At 40.9% G+C, this 27,200-nt stretch overlaps 1 long non-coding RNA gene across 1 annotated transcript; it reads left to right on the plus strand.

Moving 5' to 3' along the window:
• Positions 1 to 2,647: 2,647 nt before the first annotated feature.
• LOC144586988 (uncharacterized) lies at positions 2,648 to 26,920 on the plus strand. Its single transcript, XR_013542104.1, has 2 exons — positions 2,648 to 15,421; positions 18,233 to 26,920. It is a non-coding gene; the product is annotated as an uncharacterized LOC144586988 (long non-coding RNA).
• Positions 26,921 to 27,200: the final 280 nt, after the last annotated feature.

Consider the following 27,200-nt stretch of genomic DNA (forward strand, 5'->3'; position numbering starts at 1 on the left):
TTAATCCGTATCTGCTCTTTTCCGTCCATAGAAACTACAGTGAAACCTCTACTTAAGAACTTAATCCGTTTTGGAATGGTGTTCTTAGGTTGAAACGTTCTTAAGTTGAAGCAAAATTTCCCATAGGAATGGACAGAAAACCAATTAATCCGTTCTGGCTGTTTTTTTATTATGTAGAGGTGTGTTCGTACATTGAAGCATTAGTTCCCATAGGATCTAATGCAAAGCTGGTTAATACGTACTCTACCACTAGGGGGAAAAATTTTAACCTAAGATGACCTAAGGTTAAAAAAAGAGCAGGAAAGGGTTTTTTCCTGTTCTTATCTTGGATTTCTGTTCTCAAGTAGAAGCAAAATTTAGCAAATGGAGCTGTTCTTAAGTTGGATTGTTCTTAAGTAGGGACGTTCTTAAGTAGAGACCCCACTGTATATATGCCAGAAAATATTTATTCACCTTTAAGATGTCACCATACAAGGGCTGACACTGAGTTCCAGGAAGTGCTGAGCAAAATGTCAAACTTACCAGATGGCCAACAGTTGGGGAGGCAGCGGTTGGGATAGATAGTGCCAAATTTGTAAGGTAGGTATGCCATTTTTCATCTCCTCTTTGTTTAGTGCCTGCTGTATATTGTGGACATTGCATTCTGAATATTGCCTTTTGCAGTATAATCCCTGCTGTAGTGATTTATGGTGATTAAAGACTTCCTCTTTTCATCCCACGGCTTCCACACAATGAAAATGATTACAGTCTCATCCTCCTCTTCCACTTCTTTTTTTCCCCCTAAGGAGCAGAATCACTGTTTTTCCCCTCCTCTGTGCACCTCAGGGCACATACCTATCCATTAAGATTGTTTTTAAAATTTATTTTATTTATATCCTGCCTATCTGGTCGGGCAAGGACCACTCTAGGTGGCTAACAATCATAAATAATACAATAAAAATGTAAATAAACAATTCTAAATCTTAAAAACGCTACATTACAATACACAAAACATAAGACAGTAAGGGAGGAAAGAAGAGGGTCATGAGTTATGTGATGGGAAGGCCTGCCAAAACATCCAAGTCTTTAATTGCTTCTTAAAGGTACCCAGCGAGGGAGCCCCGCGAATCTCAGGAGGTAAGTTGTTCCAGAGGCGAGGAGCCACTGCCGAGAAGGCCCGGTTTCTTGTCTTTTCCTTCCAGGCCTCCCTCGGCGTTAGGCTTCTCAGCCTCACCTCCTGGCTCGCACGAGTGACACGGGTAGATCTTGGTGGGAGTAGGTGTTCCGCCAGGTATCGAGGCCCTAAACCGTTTTTAAACCGAGTTTAAGCTTAACTATCTTGAATCTAATTTTCTTGATTAAAAAACTAGTTATTAGATTTTAACTGCTTATCCTGGGTCTCTTGGGAGACTGACCACTCATGCCTCTGTGCAGCACCTACTCTGCTACACAGAGAGAAACCATAACATTTTTCTTCTCTCTCTCATTGTGAACATTCAAAACTGTTCCACTCAAAGCTCCAACTGTGTGACCCTGTATACTTAAGAAAGGTAGAGCAGGGGAGGCTAATAAAATAGGCCTACCCAGCACATATAGTTTAACTTTGCATTAGGATAACTGACATTCATTCTCATAAAATAAGCCTTGGATTCATTTAGTGTATGCATCACTCCAGAAATATAAGCATGTACAAGTGTTCATCTTGTGGATGCACCAAACCTTGATTAACATGAAGGCACCAAAAGAAACAAAGGTATATATTCCAATACACATAGCAGAACTCATTTTCAGTTGATTTTTTGAAGGGGTCTGATGAGGAAAATCTTTTAGAGATTTCAACACTCACATAACTTCATTCTGTCGATTATTCTTTCAGCAAGAGCAGTATAAATTGAGTAACTGGCAGTCAGGAAGAAAGATGGTTTCCATTCATTTCAACATTCAGTGTTCCCGAGCAACTTCCATTCTTTATAGGCACTTTTTTGCCACTTTAGCAGCACTTATGGCATTACCCTAATCTTCCCTTTCATTCAGAGCAAACGCACCACAGAAAATTCTGACAACGTTGCCGCTGAACATCCCATAAAAAAATGGAGCAGATTTGCAGTGCCATCCATCACATAAAACAATTGCTGTACTATTTCAAACACCATTTTTTCCTATCAAAGAGTGAGTATGTAATAAAATGAACTTGCTTTTTGGAAAAAAAAGAGGAAAGATGAATAGATGGAACATGTCATAACTACAAGAGCTGAAACTCAGTTGAAGCAGGGCCCCAGCTTTGTTCAATGCCCAGTGAACCTTCAAGCCAGCTTTTCATAATGACCACATTAAGGGCCAAACTATATAAAATTAGTAATTGTCTGGTTATTATTATTATTTTAAAAAAACATAGAAAGGAGGATATCAATCTGAATCAGGACTGCTGTGGGACGGGGCTTTTGTTCCCTCTTGTGATTCCAACTGAGATTGGGTGGCCATTGCCTACTGTCTGTGTTGGGGAAAAACGGTATCGTATCAGTGAGTCTGCCAATTAAACCCAAGCCTGGTATTCCCTGTCAGGGTCTTAGCCTGGGTTAATACTGAGAAATTTTTTTAAAGCAGTTATGTAGCTCATTAGCTATTTTAGGATCAGCAGATGGTTACAGAAGTGGTACAAAGAGGGCATAAACTTTTGCAATTCCCAGGTATGATGTTATAAGAAAACACAAAAATATTCCTGATGTGTTAACTCTTGTGTGCCTCTCTGTAGTTTCATTGAGCATTCAGTCCAACATCTTGCAACTGCAGAGAGACCCATGATCCGTGATGAACAGAGATCGTTCAGCATTTAAGGAACTCTCTTTTCCAATAATATGCTGTTTGTTTCAGCTAATTTATATCAGCTAATCAGTCTGATGTGCCTATTTTTCACAAATTACTTGCAACTAGAGATGAACACAAACCTCAGTTCAGAGGTTCATGTCAGTTTGTACACACAGCAACACAGGTGCTGCATGTTCCTTTCCTCCACCTCTACAGCCAATGACCCACACTCACTAGTCAGAGTGGACTCCTCTTCTCCTCCCTTTTGGCTGTTTGATCTGTCCTGCCTCCTTGTCTGAGTGGGCGATCAGGGAAGCCTGTGGTTCTGCCGAAGACTAGTTGAACAGCCAAAGAGGAGGAGGAGAGGAGTGGCGCAGTGGTTAAACCACTGTTCTGCTGCCAAAAATGTGCTCATGACTAGAGATGGGGACAAATAAAAAAAGTGATTCGTTTTGATCCATTATTCGTCAAGATTAATGGATCAACGAATACAAATATACAAATATTCTTCGATGAATTGATCCGTCGATTTGTCTGCACTTTAAACGGCTATAACACTGTCCCCCAACCCCCAACCAAGGCAGGCTAAGGGAATCCAGGCTGCCCTTTGCAAAAGGGCAACCAGTCTCCATTTTTACATGTGTGGCTCTGAGGCCAGAATACCTCAGCAGCAGGGATTAAGGTAAGAGGGTGTTGGTGGGGGTGGGGTGGCATGGAACCTACGGTAGGGAAAGGAAAGGGGCGGGGGTAGCCTGTGTTATTGGGTGGCTGTGTGGGGTGGTGGCTGCCTTTCTGTCACCAATCAGCTGAATCCACACATCCTGCCCGCTGTCTGTCACTTAGTGTCTTGAGCTTTGTTTTGGTTAGAGCCTTGACAGCGGCGGACATTTTCGGAACTGAGGTAATATGGGTGGGCGGAGCATGCACACCACGAGGCAACGTCCTACTAATCACATCTTTTTAAGCTCTAGAATATTCTGAGAAGTCCTGCGCAGACACAGTAAAACCCATTTGTGTGTATTCACAGAGGACCACTCGAAGAACTATGGCTAAAGGTAAGTAACCTCTCTGTTTTTATATTCGTCCCCATCTCTACTCACGACCCGGGGTTCAATCCCAGGTAACCGGCTCAAGGTTGACTCAGCCTTCTATCCTTCTGAGGTTGGTAAAATGAGTACCCAGCTTGCTTGACTCTGCAGGAAGATACAGTACCTAAACCACTGAACTATCCAGCAGTTCTAATGCAAATTATATCTGCTGACATGGATGATAATTAATAGCTGATTAGAACAGGTGTCAGGATTTTCTCTTTGTTACTGTGTTTAGATTTGAAAGAAAATCTCTCTTCCCCACACATTCTTCAGAAACAAAATACAGTCAGCTTCAGGAAAGAGATTTCTCTCAGGACGTCATGATTCTTTTAATTATCCATCCTCTCCCTGTGGGCACAGTTTGCATTTTTTAAAAAGCATCAACATCTGCATGTCAGGTGCAATGAAGCATTTAACAGCACATGTAGCTGGTTCTTAATTAGAGAACCGAAGGGCACCATTTTGATTTGTCTGATGAAAGGTGAATGGTGGGCAGGAAGAGAGCCGTCAGAGCTCTGTAGGGACATAAATCCTTCTTTGTCTTGTACTTGCACGGACGAGGGACCATGGAATTAATTCTTCTCCCAAGAAGGTGAGGTATTTTCTGAAATTCTAAACATGAAAAATGAATGAGAACAAGAAAAAAAAGTCCAAATAATATTTTAGCACAATAAAAAAATGAAACAATTATTGTGCTGTTTTATTATGTACTGTAGGCTGAACTCCTATTAGCTATGCCTGTCAGCAGCAGGAAACTAGACAAGGTTTTCCTTGCATGTGTATCTGCTTCATCCCATGATCAAATGTATTGCTTTTGTTCACCTCTTGCATCCAGACCCGACATTTCCCATTCACTTCACTATCCTCTGTAGATCTTTCTTCATCTAGTGTATTTATTAGCCTCCTCTCTTTTTTCCTTCCATCCATGCTTTCTTTTAAGATCCACCTTTTTCTTGCCCTTCCGTATGTGTTCACTCCCACTATTCCTCCTGTTCCTTACTGGCCTTGTCTTCCATTTCTGTCTGCATGCCATGCATTGTAGTGGATACTTGCTGGCTAAATGGGAGAGGAGCCATCTGTTCCTGCCCATTGCAGCGCTGATACTTTGCAGGGATTGCACAGGTTATATGAGTGTCAAACTTTGCCTTCTGCACAGCTGTTTATCATAACTTGGGATGAATCACACACCTTCCTGTTCACCCCTGTCTGTATTGGTTACTGATGATCAGCAAATCAAAATATATACTTGCTTCTCCAGCTTTCCTTGGTAGTGGATAGTTCACTCAAAAAAACAAAACAAAAACAAACATGATGCATGCATGTCCATGTTTATGCCCCCCTGTTCTCATCACCTGTTCAGAAATGTTCAATAGTTAGGCACTGCAGTATGCTGTGTGCTATTTTACTGTAAGCTTACACTCAGTCTCTTCCTGATTGACTACATGTACCGAGCTATTTCTAAAGACTTCTAATAGATAGAAGGAGAGGGAGAGATGTATCCCTAAAAGAGCCCTGTCATTCCTATCAACTCTGCTACTCTACATGTACCAGGCACCGTACCATCATGGTACCATGTTCTGAACCACTTCAGCATATTCCCTGGCTAGTACTCACCCCTCCATAAAGCATAAGCAGCCATAAGAAAAAAGTGTGTTAGTGTCCTTTTTCTGTTCTGAAGCTGTGCCATGACAGGAACGTGTCAGCATGGCATCACAGTGCCATGACAACCCAATCATGTGGGTGTGCACATGCAGAGGTCCTGATAGCAGCACCTGGAACAACAGAGGTTTGAGCTGGACAATGTTGTATCCCCACGGAACTTTTTCTTCCACCAGCAGACATTTTGAGAGGTGCTGCTACAGTGGATTTGCACTGAATACCATCACTTTGAGCTATCATTACATACTATATAGATGTCAGAGAATGGCATACACCATATGGTCTTCAGTCACAAAAGAGAAATGCTCAGAGTGCAGTGGAAGGTAAAGCCAGTTCTCCTTTCATTAATTGTCTGATAGGTGGTTAAATGTGATGTACTCTGGATGGCCACTGGAAATGAAACTGGAAATGGCAGAGGTGCAGGATAGGGTGAGAACAGCCACATCAGTTTCTCCAACTCATGTTGGGGAGGGACAAAAACTATCCCCCCCCCCCCGATGGTATCTGAGAACTAGTGAGATAGAAAGACCACTATGCCTCCTTGAAAAGGGCTGGATTTGATGATCCACAAGATCTGTTCCAGCTCTGCAGTTCTAAGATTATCATTACCGACCTAAACAGGAACCTATGGAATCCTGTCAAATTGAGGCCCTAATCTTGGGCCCTATTTACAAAACTTAAAATAAATAAATAAAAAGAAAGACAGTGGCTGAAATTCTGTTGTGTAACTGTGGAGGGTGTAAGTTGAAATTTTGCCCATAACAGCTATAGTTGCATGAAGGCAGAACTGCTATCCTTTATGGTCAACACTTCCACTGGAGCAGGGCACAAAATGGGGAATGTGTGACTGATCATGCTGTTGTCTTGTGCAATCCTTGTTTCAGGGCAGAACAAACCTTTACAACAGAGTAAAGTGCATTACACATTGACTAACAGGATTCTGTCCGCTGTCTCATAATTACAGGATTCTTGATTTATTTACAATATTTTAAGCTTGCCTTTTTTCCTTAAAAAGGATCCAAGGCAGCGTACATCATTAAAATACAATGTTTAAAGATAAAAACAATCAATGTACACATACTAAAAGGGATCAAATAAATATCACTCTGAGAAAAGTTAAAATTAGAATTTATAGCCCTGATTCCATAGTGAGATCTTTGCTCTATAACATTTCAAATTAAAATTATTACCACATCGGGCTTTTTTAAAAGCAAAAGGCATTTAAACAAAAATATAAAAATGATCTGATTTACTATTTTAAAATTGGATTTAAATTTTTAAAAAATCTAATATTTTGGTTTTAAAACATTAATGTATGTTCACTGCGGCCACTGGAGCAGTAGAAGTGTAACTAACCATGCAATTTTAAAAGCTTTTAAAAACAACATACTATATTGTGTGACCTTGTATTCATTAACATCTGATACAGCTTTAGAGACCAAAATGTTGATCAGTATTAGTCTAGGCTGGATGTAATGAAAGCATAGATGAAGAATTTATAGACAATTAATTGGAAAATAGACATCACATGTAGAAGTGAGTAAATTTCATATCATAAAAGCTTGTAAAACTGGTTTTTAACTGAACAGTGATTATTTTTTAATATGCTTTCCAGGCATTTGATTTGAAAATCTGATTACTTTGCAATGAAGTCTGAGGTTTTAACCAATGGGGCCAAGTAATTCTTAGTCAGTATAGCACATTTTTCGGAGCAATCCTATATGTACTACTCTTGTGCTCGGAGGTTATATAAGGTGTCATAGGCTTAAGCCTTGGTGAAGCTTTGTTTTTAAAGCACATCTACATTAATGGCCATTAAAATAAATAAAAACTTTCAGAATACCTATATCCCATGATACATCATGCCATCTCTGTGTATTTGAATTACCAATGTTCATATCATACTAAGAGCTAATCAATCTAAGCAACAGGGGACATCATGTTCCTTCCTTTTAAAGATAACATATAGAAATATGCAACATTTTCAAAGGACTTTTAAACACCATCCTACCCCATTGTCTCACTTTAAGGAGTACTAAACCATTTCTGTTTAGTGACACCACTGCCCGGTTTGAGCTTCTGCATGTTTTGTTTATATAGGGCCCCAAAAATGTGTGAATGCTCAGAGTAGCAATGTGTTCATTTTGCAAAAATGTTTCTTTTATCAATTCTCATTTCAATCAAATGAAACAAGCAATTTTAACTAAATTGATGGACTAATGTGTGTGCCACTGCCCCCATCTAGGGCGGGAGCAGCGGAAAGCTCTTTATGGTCTCCATAAACTCCAGACTCCCAGAGCTGCTGAAAGGGCTCCAGTCACATCCTTGCAGTCTGCAAGGGGGATGAGTTAGCTCTACTAGCCCCCTGCTAAGTCTAGTCTCTTCCCAACCCCGAATCCATATCATTGGGATTGGGCTGCTCAGAGTCTGTTGCTGGCATTTGGTCTTCAGTACAGCCTAGAGCCACCCTACACCATTCAGAGAGGACTTATACTGCCAGCTCTTCACCAGTGGATGGAGGTCCCCAGCCCCTCTTGATGGTACATCTGGTGCTCCATTTGATGCTCATGCCTCCAACACTTCCGTTGAGTGGGGCTGGGTGCTCTGTGTGATGTCAAAGTTTCCATGGGTAGATGGCAGAGGTGGTGACACCAATGAACTAAAGTGGGTGCCCATCCACTATGTCCTCTCTCCCTTGGCAACTGGGACCTCTGCCCAGCCCCTGATCCCCAGAATCCATGGGATTCTGTACCCACGAGTAGTGCAGATCCCCTAGCTGTGCAGAAGATGGGGTCTGGCTCTTCTTCTGCCTTTCCCCTCTCTTCACCTTCAGAGCCTGCCCAGTTGTCCATGCAGATTCCTCCCCTTTCTCCTTCCTCCCCCTCGTTTACCTCCAGGTGCTGTCCCAGGAACCTGGCTCTTGTCTCCTTGCCCGAGTGAATCATGTCATCTCTTTCCTCCTTTCCATCTGGAGTCTGTCTTCCTGTGTCTGTGCCTTCCTGGGGCCAGGAGCCTCAGTTTCAGAAAGGCCATCTAAGGAGCCCAGAGTGAAAGGGGTTGGCCTGCTAGAAGCACCAGGAACGACACCCACAGAAATAATTACTTTTTAATATGCAACAGACCCTCTGCAACATATCCAGTTGTGGTTAAATGACATGCTTTCATCTGAAGGCCATATTTCAGGCTCGGGACTGATTGAAGGCATTTTGCTACCTGTGGCAGAGCAGCATATGGTACTTACCTCAGTTCACCTTTTACAAAATGCAAGGTACACAAACCAGCCATCTCATTTTGGGTGCATGAGGTAGAAAATCCGAGAAGTGATTCTATCCAGAACCAAACAAAAAATTGCAACCAATTAAATGACTATTAATTTTGTACTCTTTTCAGACAAAATTTTTAATATTGTTAATGACAGGACTTTTTTTTGGAGAGTATTAATTCAAAAGGTCATCAGAAGATGGAAGCAACTGGACATCTAGTAACAAAATTTGCTGCTGTAGGCAGCCACTTCTCTTTGACTAATGGTAGGCCTCATCCTGTTCTGGATAATGGAGATCAAGAGAGTGTTCAGTTTACTGTTAACTCTGGGAAGGCTTATTCAAAAAGGACATTTGAGCTCTTTAGTAACTAAAATCCTCTTTCACAGTAACAATTGAAAAACTGGAAATAGATGAAAGACTAAGTGAAAGACCAAACTTTTAAGTCGGCTATTGACTGAGCATTAGATTTATATCCCGGAGGACAACAACATAGGAGTAAAGTTGCTCACTCAGGAAATCAATAGGCTAATATCCTTTCTAGTTTTCCAGAGTTTTTAACCCTCTTGGGGTTGTGGTTTTTAATTTCACATCCGTGTACTGCTAACAGAATGCATTTGAAGCCTGGGCTCCTCTGTCTCTTTAGAATATTTATCTTCTCATGCAGTGCAGTGGCCTCTTTGACTGTGTGGTCGCATCTGGTCATATTCATTAGTGGCTGATACATAGAAGGGGACTTATTCAGAGGACAGCTTTAAAATCAGCAGGTCCTTGTATTGCCATTCTCTAAACACTCAGACAGCTTTGTCACAGTCAAGGGCAAAGAGTTCAAAACAGGCTTTGAGCAAAGGAAGGGAGCTGTGTTACACAAGCCAATCCATTCAGCAGAGGTCCATGTTAACCTTTTTTTTTCTCATTCATCCACAATTATATTTATATTGTCTGCCTCTTGAAGTAAAAAAAAAAAAAAGAACACAAAGCAGACATTTCTCAGGAACATTTCTTTTCTGCCACAAAATACTGAAGTGTTTAACCTTGCATTAAAAGACATAAAGTGTATGGCATAAGCTGCCAAAGTTCTCACATTTTTGTACAATAAAAAATCCATATCAAATGACTAATTTTTCAAACCTACATTTGTCAAACATTATCTATGGATCTGCTCTATACTGGTTCCTCTTACCTATTGCTTAGATTTATGGAATGACAGGTCAATATTTACTCCTAGTGCACTTGGATGGGATACTTTACCCCACTAATATCCAATATGCACCAATAGCTTTTTCTTGCAGAATTCATACAGAACTAATTCTGCAATGCAGGCATAATAGGTCAATGTCTCTGAGTTTCAGTGACTCGCCAAAGGTTTTAAAAAAATATCATCACCGAAAACAATAACAATTACTATACAGCTGGAACAAAACATGTCTCAACAAATTTAGTGCTTTTTAATCACCAACATCATTGTCATCAGCTTAGAACGGCAGAGCTCGAAGGGACCTTATGGATCACTGGGTCTAGCACCTGTCAAGAAGTCACAGTGGGGAATCAAACTCCCAACCACTGACTCGGCAGCCAAATACATTTTCTTTTTAGATACTGGACTATATATATATATTTTGTCTGATCCAAATAAATAAAATGAAAAAGAATGCCCCAGGTGTTTTATGACAAACCATCATGCTGAGGAGCTAGAGGGACATCTTCTGGTTGTTGGTAACTTGGATCCATTTGGGGGCCACTGGAATTCTCAATGCAGTCAGTAAGTACAGGAAATGCAAATGAAACATACCCTAGCCACAATCCTAGCTTTGCAGCTAACTTGTGAAAAATTGGCATTCAGAAACTACTGAACCCCAGAACTCACTCAATGCAAGTTGTTTTTTTTTTTTCATTTTCCCCTTAAAACCCATGTGGATGAGGATTTTAAAAGGCAACAATACCATGTCTACTGCATGCTGAATGCTGCAAGTTCCAGGAAGTTATGACAGGCTTGCTTAGGATGCCACGCTATACTGTGGCTTATTTAGCTTAGGTTATGACTACACAGCAGGAAAATGCAAATAGATCTGCTGTGAAGTCACACCCAGGAAGTTGGGTTTTCTCCAGTGAAAGCTGACTACACAGGAGTCAGGAAAGAGAGAGAGGACAAAATCCGCAATGAGCCTTGTTGGCAACTTGTTAAGGTAGCTCTGCTGTGGCTATCCAGATTTGTAGAAGGCACAGTTATAGCAGAGCTACATTAATGATGCAAAAAGACTGCTTGTTAATTAATTTCCTCCTTTATCTCATGACTACTCACTTTTCTCTACTTTGGACACCTAGGTGTCCTAGAGCAATGTCACCAAATCTTTTTTTTAAAGAAATAAAGAACTGGAATGAGAATAAAAGAAAACAAGGAAATTCAGGCACTAGGTTTGGGGAGGAAAGGATTCAAACTGCAGCTGGCTTTCTCACTGCCCTGCCTCTCACATTGCTACTGTAGCCAAGTGAAATGACTTGAAATAGACCAGCTACAAACCCCTCCACATCAGCTCAAAGGATCAAATGGCCTAAACTGATATAAATGCATTTGCTAGTAGAAGCCCCAGCAGCAGAGGAAATAATTTTGGAGAGAGGAGATATTGGATTGATTCTCATTGACATGTGCATCATGTAGTCAAAAGAAAATAATGTGAATCTGACTGTCCTAATCCTGGAGCATTTTCATATTATTTGCCAATGTAGTTGACTCCTTAGACTTCTCTTTTTTTAAAACCCAAGGCAAACAGGCAAAGAATAATGGTCAGTATTCTAGTTCTTTTGCACTGAGGGTGTGACTTCCAGCAAGAAAAATGAGAGTGGATCTGTTGTGACATTACATTTGGGAAGTCAAGCTTCCCCAGCTTAATGTGCTTCAGCTGATCATGCAGGAGTCAGCAGAGAGAATTATTTATTTTTATTTATTTATTTTATTTATATCCCGCCTACCTGGTCGGTTAAGACCACTCTAGGCGAGAAGTGAGGAAACCAGCCTTTCTTGTAGATTGTTAACAATTTGAATTCTTTCCTCCTCATACTTGAATCTGATTGTTACCTTCTTCCCTTCCCCTTCTATTTCTTAAAAAAAATTAAGGCTTGCTGTCTGGATGCTAAGGAAAAGGGAGGAAAAATGCAAAGAGGTAAAAAGAAAAGTGAAAAATCAGCAGATAGACTACTAGAGGACGTTTTCACTTCAGTCTTACTTCCGGCTTCTTAAGTAGCTCTGCTCTACTCTGGCTGTCCAGATTTGCAGGAGGCACAGTTAGGACAGATCTGCTTTAAAGCTACTTCCCCTCCTTTTCCCTCTCCCGTTGGTCATTTAGCAAGCCATCAAAAAAAAAGAAAGAAAAGTAAAAAAAGAAAAAAGAAGGAAAAAGAAGGAGGAAAGCAAAGGGAAAGGAAGTAGCCAGTTTCCCCAGTGCACTGCCTCTCTCATTGCAGCTGGAGCCAGCTGAAATTTTAAATACAGTGGCTACAAATACCTCCACTTTGGATCAAGCGATCACACCACCTGAACCAATATGAAAGCATTTGATACCCAAAACATACAAGTATCAGCAGTGGGGAAAACAACTAGGGATTTGGTGGTGGTGAGACTCTGGAATGATTAATATTGCCTTTTAAGTCATTAAGTCAACAGAAAATAATGCAAATCAGACCATCTAAATTCTTGAACATTTTACTGCATTATTTGTCAATGTAACCGCACCCTGAGTCCTGCAGGGTTCTTTTTTTTTTTTTTTTTTTTTTTTTTTTTTTAAAGAAACTGTTTTGATGGACTTTTCATTTCTGGTATAGAAAATCCAGTTCTTCAAAAACCTCCAGTTTCTGAATGTGGTATATTGTGATTCTGTATCCGAAATTTAAAATACCAGGAAATGGCCTGGTATTATTGCGACTGTGCCGGCATTATCAGCAGGAAAAAGGATGCAAAGTTTTACATAGCAAAGGGCAGCCTGAATGTTGGCAATACCACTGAAAGCAGTCAACATGGTCTACAGGGTACCCTATTGTGGTCATTACCATTCACAAAGTGGCATCAAGCAATCGGAAATCCTAGGCGCTGACTCATTTTTTCATCAGTTAACCACTTCTCCCCAAACACAATTGTCAGGGCTGATTTTCAACAAGTGTGAATGGTAGTGAGCATAAGATGGCATTCTATCTGCTACATCTGTGCCAAATTTGTTTGGACTGCTCCCATTTTTAGAATTACCTTGTAGAATGTTGATTTGTTCTGCTGCACAATCATCATCATCATCCCTCCATGGAGACAGGACTTATTGAGGTGGAGGGGCTTGCATGCTTCAGCAAGGTTGAGAGCTATGCTGAAGGGCCTCCCAAACCAGACAGGTCTCAGCTGAGAAGCCAGACCAACTGGGTCCAACAACCATCAATTATGATGAGATGAAATAAACAGAAATCCATACTGGATTGGTTGTCGCCTGAGTCAGCAAGGACCATGTCAGATGCTATAGCCCCTGGACATCTGGTGACAAATGGGCTATAGGACTCAGCAGAGCCTGCTGAATAACCAGAAAAGGGTGCTGCAGTGCTACTGGAATAACACAGACACAAAGCTTAGTCTCCCACCAAAAATTGAGAAATTATGAAATGTTATTATGAGGCAAACCCAACAGCCTGTGGTTTTTTAAAAAAATGATGGAAACTTGGAAAAGGAAATACCCATGTAGTTACAGAACAATGATTAATGGACCAGAGAAAGTATATCACCCGGAGTAAATAACGGAAACTGCAAGAACTAGAAAACATGGCAAAAGAAAAATCAGCACAGAACAATGACCATAGTATGGAAGACGAATGAAGACAGTGGAAGAAGATGTGTCAGTAGAGGAACAATTTATGGAACAACCCAGAAATTCTGAGTTGACAGAATGACATACATCACTGAGGTAAAAAATAGTAACCCATATTAGCCAGAACACAGAAAGACAAAGGCTCCCCACTTTGTGCCAATTGCAAAGTAAACCAGTAAAAAAATCTACTGAATGATCATTGACGGTGCAATTCCAGGGGATGCCAGAGTTGGAAAAATGAACAAAATACAGAGATCTGGCTATCAAAACATCTCACTTGTGGATGAAACACACTTCAGTGGTACCCATAGTCATGGGGGCTTTGGGAACAATATCAAGAAATTTCACAGTTTTATAAGCAGTTACAGACCTCAGAAATAACACCACCAGAGCTACAAAAATCAGCAGTATTAGGAACAGCATACATACTTAGCCAATATTTAATAGTTTCTTAGGCTTCTGGTTAAAACTTGTATCTGTTATATAATCTTTATTTATTCCTTCAGTTTATACCCTGCTCCCATTAGTGCCAAGGCACTGTTCTGGATGGTTAACAACAAATATAATACAAAACAAAAAATAAAGATAAAAGCATTAAAAACAACTACAGTTAATCCTTAAAACAGATGGAACAGACTATTCATATAAAACCAGAACTGACAGAGTCAATGTTTTTATAATTTTAATTGACTGCGCCTGGTATTTTTGAGTAATAATAATATAAAAATCCAATAATTCTTTTATATGCATCTCAGTACAAAACCAATTAAAAGTAATGCCATTCAGGCCTAGAACACTGAGGGTCATAAGCAAGTGGAGTAGAACGTAAAACTAAGAGCCCAACTCTACTATTAAAAAGAACTCTATTTAAATTGAGTTTAATATGTTTTACATAGAATTAAATTTGGGTATTTACACAAGACACATGCATGCACAGATTAATTTGGATGATCTTTTTGTGCGCGCGGCAGAGTTATTTCTCCTCCCCCAGAGGTTAGCATATTGTAGTGTACATGTGGAATCAATTCAGTGGAATCTATTCTGCATATGTGAATGCCCCTGTCTACCTTTTTTTTTTTTTTTTTTTTTGGAAGTTCCTGCTATCTGATACCGCACCCTCCCTGCCTTGCTTGCCCCTGCTCATCCGCTCACAATAGGATCCGGGCCTGAGAGGTCTTCCAGATGGAATATTTGTACCCTTTTAATTTCCCTGTTGATCTTAACAGGAGCCCCTGACACCTGGTTCAGATGATCCTTCTATCTCGGCATGACCAGTATAAGCAGAGTTTTTCCCCTGCTGAATTTTTGTACCTATTTTTGTCCTCCCCCAACTCCCTGGCTTGTCCTGCTTTGAGGCAATTCGTTAAACTTGTCTCTTTTTAAATTTTTTTTTTTACCTCAGATTCAAAAGAGCAGGCACTGAATACAGTGATGGAACCTGTTGTGTTCTGTTGTGTTCTTTTGCCACTTTTTGCTATTTTTAAAAGCATCTCCCTGCCAGAAAGAAGAGACTGTCAGCAGCTTGCACGATAAAACCAAGGACAGAATCACATGGAGGAGGGCGGGAATCTGCAGCAATCTACCTCTGCAGGAGATGAAATCATTGTGTTCTTCTCCCTCCCACTCTTCCTTCCTCCCAGTCTTCAGCTTGCACATTGAGGAGGTACGGGAGACCATACTGGCATTTGTGAGGGAGGGGAGAGAGAAAGACCATTGTCTTTGGCACTGAGGTAAAAGAAAGAGTTGAATGTGGAGAGAAAAGGGAAGAGAGTGGCAGGCAGCTTCTAAGGTATGAAACCGCTGTCAGGAGCAATGTGCATGGGTACATGTCTTACGGGGGGAAAAGAGCAACAAGAAAACAAAGTGAAAGAAATGACAGAAAGAGAAACTGGAGTGTGTTGAGGGAAAAGGTTGAGCTTAGGTAGTGTGAAGGCAGCTAGTCAGCCAAAAGCTGATCTCAGGCTGTTGTGGGAGGAGGGAAGGGGTGCTTTTTTCTCCCCCCGCAAGAGATTGTTCAGTGGTTTAAGTATCCAGCTGCAGAACCAGAAGTTGGGAGTTCAGTTTCCCACTGTGCATCCCAGAAGAACCAGCCTGTGTGACCTTGAGCACATCTTGCCCACCTTGCCTTTTTATCTGGCCCAGGCATAGGAAGAAGAGGGAAAGGGGACCCAAGTGATCCCCCACCCCCACTGTCTTTGCAAAGACAGTGGGGGTGGGGCCACTTAGATCAGGCTTCACTCCTCTTCCTATCCGTGCTTGGGCATAGGAAGAGGAAGGAAGGGGGACTTGAGTAGGGATAGGAAGAGGAGCAAAGCCTGATCTAAGCAACCCCCCACCCCTGCTGTCTTTGCAAAGACAGTGGGGGTGGGGGATCACTTGGGTCCCCCTTCTGTCCTTCGGCCCTCAGAAATGTGCAGAATATATGATATGGCCCTCATACTGAAAAATTTGGAGACCCCAATCTAGAACATGCTTCCCAACCTTGGGTCCCCAGATGTTCTTGGACTACAGCTCTCAGAAATCCTAGTTTGCACAGCTAATGGTGAAAGTTTATTGGAGCTTTAGTCCAAGAATATCTGGAGACTCAAGGTTGGGAAGGATTATCCTAGAAGAGGAAATGGTAAACCACTTCTGAGCACTCTAGAGCTAAAAAACAAACAAACCCTGAAAAAGGTCACCAAAACTCAGAACAGATTTGACAGCACACAATTAATTAATTAGGAAAGATATTTCCTAAAGGAAAACCCCTGCAGCTGTCACTTCCTCCCTCAGACAGCGGCTGCCAGTGGCAGCTGCAAAGTGATGGAGGAGTGGGATTATTCTTCTCAAACCCTGTTCAAACAGCAGATGACATATAAAAGATGTTGTTTTTAAATCCATGAAGACAACAAAAAATGATGGAGAAGTACTGTAGTTTTGGACACATATTCTTAAATCTGAGAACAACCAATTAAACCCAATCTAATGTGACCAAATGGGTAGTGAAAAAAGAAAAGAAAAGGAAGTAAAAAAACGAAAGGAGAGAGAAAGAAATACAACCCCTCCTTCACAAACACCTAGAAACACACAAGGAAGGATAAGGAAGGCAGTATGAAATCAGTCTGTTCCATCCACAGCTAAATTTTAATGAACTATCATGACAGCTCATGGTATTTGAGTGAGACAACCTGGGCACCATGTACACGCAAATATTGGATTGCAGTGTTCACTGCAGCAGTTTTTGGTGAAAGGAATGTGGTAAAGTAAGCAGTTTTGTGGATTGTTTGTTAAATTATTGAAAAATGTATTTTTCCGTGTATAAGACAACACTTTTCTCTAAAATGTTTAGATTAAAAATTCAGGGTTGTCTTATACACGAAGTAAGGAGGGGGAAAGCACTTTCTTGTGAGGAAACACTTTATTGTGAGGAAAGTGCTTTTCCCCCACCACTTTCTTCCTAAGAAAACATTTTCCTCACTAGAAAGGTGAGTGGGAAAGCAGGAATCAAAACGCTTTGATCTCTGCCTTCCCCCTCCTCTTTCTTGTGAAGAAAGAAATTCTGGATTAGAAAAGTGGGGGGGGTCTTATATGTGGGGGCGTACCCTGTTTCCCCGAAAATAAGGCAGGATCTTTCTTATACGTATTAATTTTTGCTCCAAAAAAGCATTAGGGCTTAGTTTCACGGCATGTTTTATTTTACAGTCATGTAACCTTCTGGCTGCTGCACAATGCTGCACAATGGTGGAGAGCGGGGTAGGGCTTCTATTACCAGCATCCTGAAAAATCATACTAGGGCTTATTTTCAGGTTAGGTCTTATTTTGGGGAAAACAGGGTATTATACACAGAAAAATATGGTACATCACCAAAGGGGACACATTCCAAGAGAGCATGGGGAAGCATGAGAATTGAGAAAGCCATAAGACCCTGGAAATGTACCAGGTCATCTATGCTGCAGTATATCCATTTGTTCTCACTTGACATGCCAGAGAAATCAGTGTGCATGCTGTGCCCTTGGGTGGAAATGCATGTCCCATCTCTGAATCTAAAAGTCCTCCAATGTATTGAATAATATGTGTAAGATGAAGGATTGATTTTGATTATTTGACACAAAAACTTCACTCCTTTAAGCATTTGGAGTCTTGTGTGAATGTGCTTCTAACAAACAATTGTTCTATCATTATTCCCCGAAACTCACAGTAAACTGAGTGACATATATTTGGTGAATTCTTCTGGTGCAGTTGATAGATGAAAAGGAAGTACTGTACTTTGAACTGAAAAAATCTACATCCTAATGCAAAGTTTAAAAAGTGATGATGAGTCATTTGCACTGAAAAAATGGAAAAATACATTCTTTAAGTCTATTACTGAATCCTCTGAAATTTAATCTTGAACATTTACTAAGGTGTTAGTATCTCTTGTGATGACAAAATGCTCAATTCTGAAAGGAAGAACCAAATGTTTGAAGTTAGGGGAGTCCATATTGGTGGCACTGCTGTAGTTGATTCCATTGACAACACTCAAGAAGATATCACCGTATGCTTTACCACATTTAAGTAGGGATGGGGACTCGAGCTGCAGGACTGGATTTGACTTGTGTTGGTTTTTTTTCCAATGACTCAGAATCAGCTCAGAACTCGGAACCCACACGCCCTTCCCTTTTTCTGGAGAAAAAAGCTCAGACTCGGGACTCATAGGGACTCAGACTCGGGAGCGTGGGACTCGGGACTAAAGACCCAAACTTGGGACTTGGTACCAAAAACTCAGACTTGGACTTGGGCTTCAGGCCCAAAGACCTGCCAGAATCCCTGCATTTAAGGTAAGAAACTGAGAGGGTGGAAGTGTCTGTTACACTAATAAAACAGTAGAAACGTATTGGGTTGAGAAAGAATGTGCCAGAATTGAAAACTTTATTTTTTCTGAGGTTGAAGTTGTCAGACTTCTTAAAGGAGTTATCAATTCCATGGCTGACAAAGATAATTGCTTTAATCTTGAAGCTGTTGATTTCAAGGACTGAGATCCCAGTCTCATAGCTAAGGGTTAATTTCTTGATTGTCTGTGTCCTGGGAGCTGTAGTTTGAAAAGTAACTTCCCCAAGCTTTGCCTATTCTATAACACTTCTATATTATCATACAGCTTCCTTTATGATTGTCTCTGGGTGTGCAATGTGACTTTGAAAAGGGCTCAGAACAACTTAGTGGAAACTAGGGTTTGCTATTACAATTGATTGGTGGTGACTACATTGCACAACCATCTTTCCCCATTGCTCATTTCTTTGGCTTGCCCAAGAGCACTTTTCTATGAGATGCTGTATAAGTAACATGTTCTAGAGAACATTTCAGGCAGCAATCAGACGCTTGCTCTTCAGCTGATATTTAATAGAGACGGTTAACAAAGAGCTCTCAGTGGGATCCCAAATAATATGTCTGTAATAATTGCAGTTGTGGTGTCAAGCTGAACAATTCCACCCATGTGTGAAACAAAGAAGCCAGCATGCTTATGAGAATGCTTTGCCTAACATTATACATTCTTCAGGGGTTTCTTTTAATTTTAACTGAAGCATTTTAAACCCAAGCAGCAGAAGTTTATTTGGCTCAGTCTTATGACAATGATTTGACCTATGACAGAAAGGTAAGCCCTGACCAAAACATTTTGCTGTCTGAGGCAAAGAACAAGGTTGTACTGCCCCTCCCCCCTCCCCAGTTTCATTCAATATACAATTAGACTGGCAGTTGCATTTTACCTCAGGTTGTGACGGGGGGGGGGGTGTCCTCTACTGCATTTGAGGGTACCACACCAGTGTAAAAAGTCCATGGCTGATGACGTGGCACACATAATTTTTCCTTTGCATAATTTTCTTGGTGCTCCACAACACTTCAGACCAGTTTGGTATTCAATTGATTAATCTTTGCCTTAGGACTGAACAGTATATTACTACCTAACATATTGTTAATAAAGTCTACTGGTGTATGCCAAAAACTCATATTTTCAGATGGGACCACATGTGGTCCATGTAGCATACCGGCACGTTGTGGATTACACCTCCAGCATTTATCCAACAATGTATTCTGTATGTGATTGATAATTTATGAGGCATAATATACTATTAAAACAGTATTTTACAAAAAGTATCCTACAAATACGTTGACATTAATATTGAATTGCCACATTCCTAAACCCATTTCCATTCTCAACTGCAAGTCTTTTCCCCATTTTCACATATAACTTATAGGAATAGTAGCCAAATCTAATAAAAATGAATACATGTGAGCTGTAACTCCCCTAGATGCATACTGTAATTGCCAGTTATTATTAACTCAAACAGTGTTTTTAATCTGTTTTCAATTTAAGGTGTTTTAAAGAAAATGAAAAGTAACAATTTTGAGAAAATTTTGGGAAAGGAAATTGCTGCCTGAACTATAAATAGAACAGTAACTGAGGTTGCAACTAGACGGCCAAATCGGAACAATCTGGATCCAGCTAAATAGGGTCACTTAAGGTCACATAGAGGTGTGATATGCTATTTGGTTGTTTCAGGTTAGGAAATCACATCACACCTCAAACAGCCCTATTTGGCCTTTCCTCCTTTTAAAGGGAATTTTTCAAAAAGAGAAAGAAAGAAATATAACAAAACAAAAAGAGAGAGAGAGAGACCCCCCCTCTCCTTTCCCCCTTCTGTCTCCCCCCCCCTTCTGTGGCAAAACACCTCATCGTCACATCCACAGCTATATCATGAGCAGCATAAGGCACAGCATATGCCAGCAATCAGACCATACGCTATTTCTTCTCCATTGTGTAGGGAAACTACAAGGCTATTACTATGAAAGTAACTGTTGACACTAGTTGCATTATGAAAGGAATTATGTTATCTTCTGTGAAGTTACAATTTTAATTAATGTAGTTAGACTTTGGTGATTAACTACATGTAACTCATTTGTGACTAGTTATTTCCAGTCTCTGTGGAAAACAGGTGCTTCTGTACCTGAAAACAGTAGATTGAACAGAGACATCCAGCACTCCGCCTTGTCCAACAAGATGTAATCACTTTCTGCCTGTAACATCAGATATGGTGGACAAAGCGCTTGACCGCTGTTGTGCCACCACCACGTCCCTTGACCCTTGCTTGGCCTGGCTAATCAAAGCAGCCAGGCCTGTAATAACTGAATGGGCCACTGCAATAATTAATGGGTCTCTCCAGGAGGGCAAGGTTCATCTTGCCCGCAAGGAGACACTCATTAGGCCCATCAGGAAGAAATCAAGTCTGGCAGCAGACAACATTGGCAACTATAGGCCCGTCGCCAATGTTTCCTTCCTGAGCAAATTGACCAGCCCCAGGTCCTTTTGGATGAAGCCAATGCCCTGAATCTATTCCAGTCAGTCTTCAGGCTGCACCACGGCATGGAAGTGGCATTGGTCGCCCTGTTTGATGACCTGTTGAGGGAGGCTGATGGGCAAAACATCTCTGTTGGTCCTCCTTGATATCTCAGCCGCTTTCGATATTGTCGACCATGGTATCTTTCTGGGGAGGCTCTCCAAGTTGGGAATTGGTGGTCTGGCCCTTGCCTGGCTCCGATCCTTCTTGTAAGACTGTCCTCAGAGAGTACAGCTTGGGGAGAGAGTTTCAGCCCCACAGAGTCTCAATCGTGGGGTTCTGCAGGGCTCAGTTATCTCCCCAATGCTGTTTAATATCTATATGAGGCCACTGGGTAGGGTCATCAGTGGGTGTGGGGCTTCGTGTCATCAGTATGCTGATGACACCCAGATCTACATCTCCTTTTCTCCAACAACAGTGGATGCCATTCCGTCCCTTCAGCACTGCCTGGAGGCTGTACTGGATGCAGGAGAATGCACTGAAACTGAATTTGGACAAGATGGAGGTCCTGAGTGTGGGTGGCCCCTCTATCGGTGGTTTGGGAAACTCCCTCTCTTTTGGGGGAGTGACTCTCACCATGAAGAGTGAGGTTCGCAGCCTGGGGGTCCACCTGGATCTGGCACTCATCATGGAAACCCAGGTAGCATCAGTGGTCTGGTCCCCCTATTTCTATCTCTGATGGATTGCCCAGCTGCGTCCCTATCTTGATGTTGGGGCACTCACCACTCTGATCCATGTGCTTTAATCTCGAGATTAGACTATCGTAGTGCGCTTTATGTGGGACTACCTTTGAGATTGATGCAGAAGGTTCAAATGGTGAAGAATGTGGTGGCCAGATTTCTCACTGGGGTGAGAAAATATCAGCTTATTTCCCCCACTCTGGCTGCCTTGCATTGGCTGCCCATTCGTTTCCACATTGATTTCAAAGTGTTAATGATGACATATAAAGCCCTAAATGGTTTAGGACCTCGATATCTAGCAGAACGCCTCCTCCCACCTAGATCTACCCAAATCACTCGTTCTAGCCAGGAAGGGCGGCTGACGGGCCTAACGCCGAAGGAGGCCTGGAGAGAAAGAACAAAAAAACGGGCCTTCTTGCAGTGGCCCCTCACCTCTGGAACAGTCTGCCCCAGATCTGTCTGGCTCCCTCGCTGGGTGTTTTTAAGAGCAAACTTAAGACCTGTCTCTTTAGGCAAGCTTTTCCTCCTATAATCACCTGATTATTTTTTCCATCTTGAACTATATTATTACTGTTGTTTTAATTTTATTATATATTTTTTCTTTTATCTATTATTGTTAGCCTCTCAGAGTAGACTTTGGTCTAGATGGGCAGGGTATAAATGAATGAATGAATGAATGAATGAATGAATGAATGAATGAATGAATGAATGAATGAATACCTTCTTCCCAGGTTGCAGTGGTGGTTTTGGAAGTCCTAAAGAGACAGAGGCCACGGAATGGGGAATATTGAGGGAAAAAGTGCTTTCAAATTACAAAGAGAGTCCTTGGTACTAAATTTCATGCTTGCTGATGCAGGTGAAATAGGTTTCTCCAAATATTCCACAAATCAAAGTATTATATTTTCACTGCTGAGTATTCTTTCTAGATTTACTGCACTTTGCAGGGCAGTATTTCCAGCCATTTATATCTCTCACTTTGGCCTGAAAGGTAATTGTGAGATACCCAGAAGAGATATATATTAAAAACTATGTGTATAAAAGAGGCATAACTCTTTTTGGTAAAGCTTGCTGGGAAAATCACATTTTCCCTCACATTATTATTAGCAGAACACAGCACGAAACAAACAGAATGCTCAGGTAAAATTTGTTCACTTAACATGCATTCAACACTAATTTAAAGCTTCTATTAACTTTGGTGGGAGAAGGATGGTGTCCAAACGGCCCAGTTCAATAATACTGCTACTAATAAAAACACAATATTAGTGGGCTCCTGAGACGTACAGCAAAATAAAGTACATTGCATAATTAATACAAATTGCAAGGATGCATACAGTGAAAGGGGAGCTGCTATAGAAAAATACTTCTTTTAAAAGGGACTCTATGATAGATTTCCAGATACTTTAAAAGTAACATCATTATTTGCATAATTGTATATATTATTGTGGCAGTGGAAGGGACCCTAAGGGTCAAGCTCTGCTCCTACAGAAGCAGAAAATGGCCATCTAGCCTCCCCTTAAAAACCTCCCATGAAGGAAAATCTAGCACCTTCCAAGGCAGCCTATTCCACTTGCAAAATAGCACTTAAAGGCAGGAAGTTCTTCCAAATGTTTAGTAGAAAATTTGGATCCATTGTTTTGAGTCCTACTTTCTAGAACTGGTGAAAACAAGCTTTATCCATCTTCCACAGGATATCCTTCAAATACTGAAGACAGCCATCATATTGCCACATTGTCTCTTCTCTTCTCTAAATATCCCATTCCCTCAACCATTCTCCACAAGGTTTCCAGATCTTTTATCATCCTGATTGCTCTCCTTTGGACATGCACCAGCTTCTCAATATCCCTCTTAAAATATGGTCACCCAAACTGGACAAAGGATCCCAGGTGAGGTCTGAGCAGTGTAGAACAGAATACTACTACTGTATTAATTTCCTTTATTTGGAAGTTGTACTTCTGTTGGTGCACCATAGTAAACCATTGCCTTTTTTCCTGCAAGTCACATTGCTGATTCATGTTTAGCTTTAGGTCAACTAACACTATAGATGAGGAATTTAAAAATAATTATGATTTAAATAGAAATATGACACGTCTCACCACAGTGAGCAAGCCATCTGTGTGGCTCCATCTGCTGTGCAGGTATTAAATGTTGATGGGCAAATTTCAAGTCCATGCTTTGCCTCCTTCTGGTTCTTCGGCCAGTATCCCATTCATGAAGACCTACACACAGGGTGGCTCATTCTATAGGCAGTGCCTCTATTTATATCACTTCCACAAGGGAGACCCTGTTAACTCCTTGCACAAACAATAACAACAAGACAATGTCCCGTTGGTGTAAATGCAAGCTGGAGGTAAGGAGGGGAAAACTAGATTATATCTTTAGACCCAAATTGGATTGTATACAACTTCAAAATGAAGATACTTTCAGACAGAGGATTTCCCTATGATAGACCTTCAAATAGTGGACTGACTGTCTTCTTTTAAGGTAGGACACATGCACCCTTAGTAGGCTAAAGTCAGCATTAATGTCAGCCAGAGGCATGGATGCACTTTGGCTTCTGCTTCAAATGAAATTCTGGTATGGAGAGACTTCTGTTGATTCAGTGTCAGAATCCACACTTTCATACACTCAATGAACCAAGAATTATAATGAGATTTTGGTTACATGAAATTAGCAGGTATCAATACATGATTGCTAATACATATGCCTGTATGAATTGGTCTCTGTGTTGGTAAGATTTCCAACACTAGGATATAATCTTTTTATAGCACTAGGATATAATCTTTTTATGTGAAAAAATATCCTTTTCTTTTAATAGAGTTACAGTTTTTTCTGCCTTCCAGAGACATTTTTCATATGGTTTCAAATTAAACTGCACTACATTTTGCCACAAAAAAAGCACAATTAGAAACAGACAATTATGACTTTTTCTTCTTATGTCCTATTGAAATTTGACACTTTTTTGATTTGCCTCAAAGCAGCCAATTAGAGGTGTGGTTATGCCTGTAGAGAATATTTTCTCTCTCCATAAACTGTCTTTAATATGGTGGTGTAGCAGGATATCCATCATTTCCAGTAATTTATTTTATTCACTGTAAAAACAAAGATTAAAACAAACTCCCTCAGTGTTCTCATGGATGGTCTGTCAGAGGAATTAAATTTGAATTTGACATTAATTAATGTGCCAGAATGTTCTCTGTTGCTCTTTCCTCATATGATGTGAAAACCCTTTTAAGTTTTGCTTAGTCTCTGATGACTTATACAGTTTGAAGCCATTTCACAACTAAATAGAAACTGCTGTCAGAATCTGTACTTGGTTTAGTGCAAAATAGATTGTATTATATAATCCCCTATCCTTGTTGTATTTTACCCATGGTGGAGCTCACTTTAGATTGTGAGAAACACGTGGAGACAGCAGAAGACATGTTTCCTCCCTATCCCCCGGGAAGCAACATTTATACTTACAGTCTTTGTCATGGCATCAACTTTACTTGAGTCCTACTCTTTCAATCCTTTCATACTTTCTCTGGGACCAACGCCCAGTTCATGTGGTGGAGGAGCTACATGCAGGTAATCATGAAGCTGAGACCTACATAAAAATTTCCAGCCATGTCGAGGCTCAGTTCATACAATCTTTCCTCCTCCTGCCCCTTCAAGGAAGAAAAATCCCACAAGCAAGGCCTCTAGTTGATCAGATTTTTACACAAGAGTTCCTTTTCTTATTAGATGTTATTTGCACATTGAAAGAAAGATGCTTTCATTGCTCTTTCACAGTGGAAATTGTACCACAGCCCCAGTGTGAGGAATGTACTATTGAAAGGACTACATTGGTGCAATATGGGTAGATTACTAACCTATAGAAATTCTGCCAGAATATGTGTAAATTCTCCTTAGTGAATGTTCTCACCCCCACCCCCAGAGGTGCACAGCTTCAGTCCATATTGTTTTGTTCTTGACCCAGATATCAAAACAGCAGAAACATATATCATTAGAAGCATTGCTTTTGTGCTATGGGTTGGGATATTGCTTAAAAGCCTTTATATGATACATTCAGCTTAGATGCCCATTTTTCCCACAATTGGCTTTGTTTCTTCTGAACTTCTGATACCATTCAAGGCATGATGAACCAATAAGGTGGAGATTGTGGCTAAGCAAGCGGGTCTCCCAGTCTTCAATATGTACATTTTTGTACACAACTTTGTCTTATGAAAAAACTCTTACAGGAATGTACATGCACATTTTTTTGTGAGCAGTTTTCCCTAATAGGATGGCATTTTCTGGAAGCTGAGTCATGGCAACTGGATTTCTTTCATAAGTTAGAATTTTGAAACGTTTCACTGCTCATCCAAGTAACTTCTTCAGTCTGAGGAGATTTGATAGGAGATCCCTAATATATCCTCCATGTAGGTTTCATTTCTCCCTGGTCTGAATAGGCTCATTAGATGGACAAAGGATTGGGGGTGACTGAAAATCCCACTTCTGCTGTGTGGAGGATATATTCATCTCCTACCAACTCTCCTCAGAACGAAGAAGCTACGTGGATAAGTAGCAAAACATTTCAACCAAATGAGAAAGAAGTCCAGTTGCCATGACTCAACTTCCAGATGACCTCACCTGGGATGACGGAGAATCTTCACAGATATAATGCCATTTTATGTGTATTTTCACTATTATACAGATTTTTTTGTGCACATGTTCATTCATCTTACATTTTTATGCACTCTTTCCCCTACTAGGAACACTTCTGTAAGCATGGCATTTGTATGGTGTGGGGGTGCCATTCCCAAGGTTGCTAAGCCACATGGGTGTTCTAGTGAGGGAAAACTCGCCTAGCATCCTGTGGCTGCTTCTGAGGGAAGGAGCTGCCATCATTCTCCCTCCTTCTCATTATCATAGAGAGCTTGGCATAGAGGCCTTTCCTTAGGCCAATAAGACAGCTTGGTTAATTGCCTTTCTCCAGACCAACCCTAATGTAACCATTGTCCTATCTGGACCCTGTCTACTATCTTTAATGCTGTCACTATCTGTGACCTTGTAATGTTAATAAAAGGACAGTCTCCTGGTGGCAGAGAGGCAGAACATAGCAGAACATAGCAGAACATAAGAGAACATCGCAGAGGGACAGACGACTTCTCATTCTGCTTCCTTGCTGAGTCGCCCACCAGGAGTACTGCTGGCAGACATCCATCTGTGTGTGTGGCTGACTTCTTCTATCTATTGCTAAGAGACTCTTTGCTATCCTATTATCTGGTGATCACCACAAAGCCCATCAGCCTGCCCATTGCCTGAACCCCAACAGTATGGAAACCTGGGCCAATATGGAACAGCAGATACCTACCTGTTCATAGAATGATTCAGTAAGTGCAAATTCAGTACAGTCTTACTGACATATTAAGTTAACAAAACTCTCCCCTGTTCTACAGGAGAGACACATGAACTGGGCCAAAACAAGGGAAACTAAAGAAAACCAGATGGTGGATGTTACAAGAACTACCATTGTGCTCTAGCTTACGTCATCTTCACCATGGTACATAATTATAGT

Source organism: Pogona vitticeps, chromosome 2 (assembly GCF_051106095.1).
Source record: "Pogona vitticeps strain Pit_001003342236 chromosome 2, PviZW2.1, whole genome shotgun sequence".
Classification (NCBI taxonomy): domain Eukaryota; kingdom Metazoa; phylum Chordata; class Lepidosauria; order Squamata; family Agamidae; genus Pogona; species Pogona vitticeps.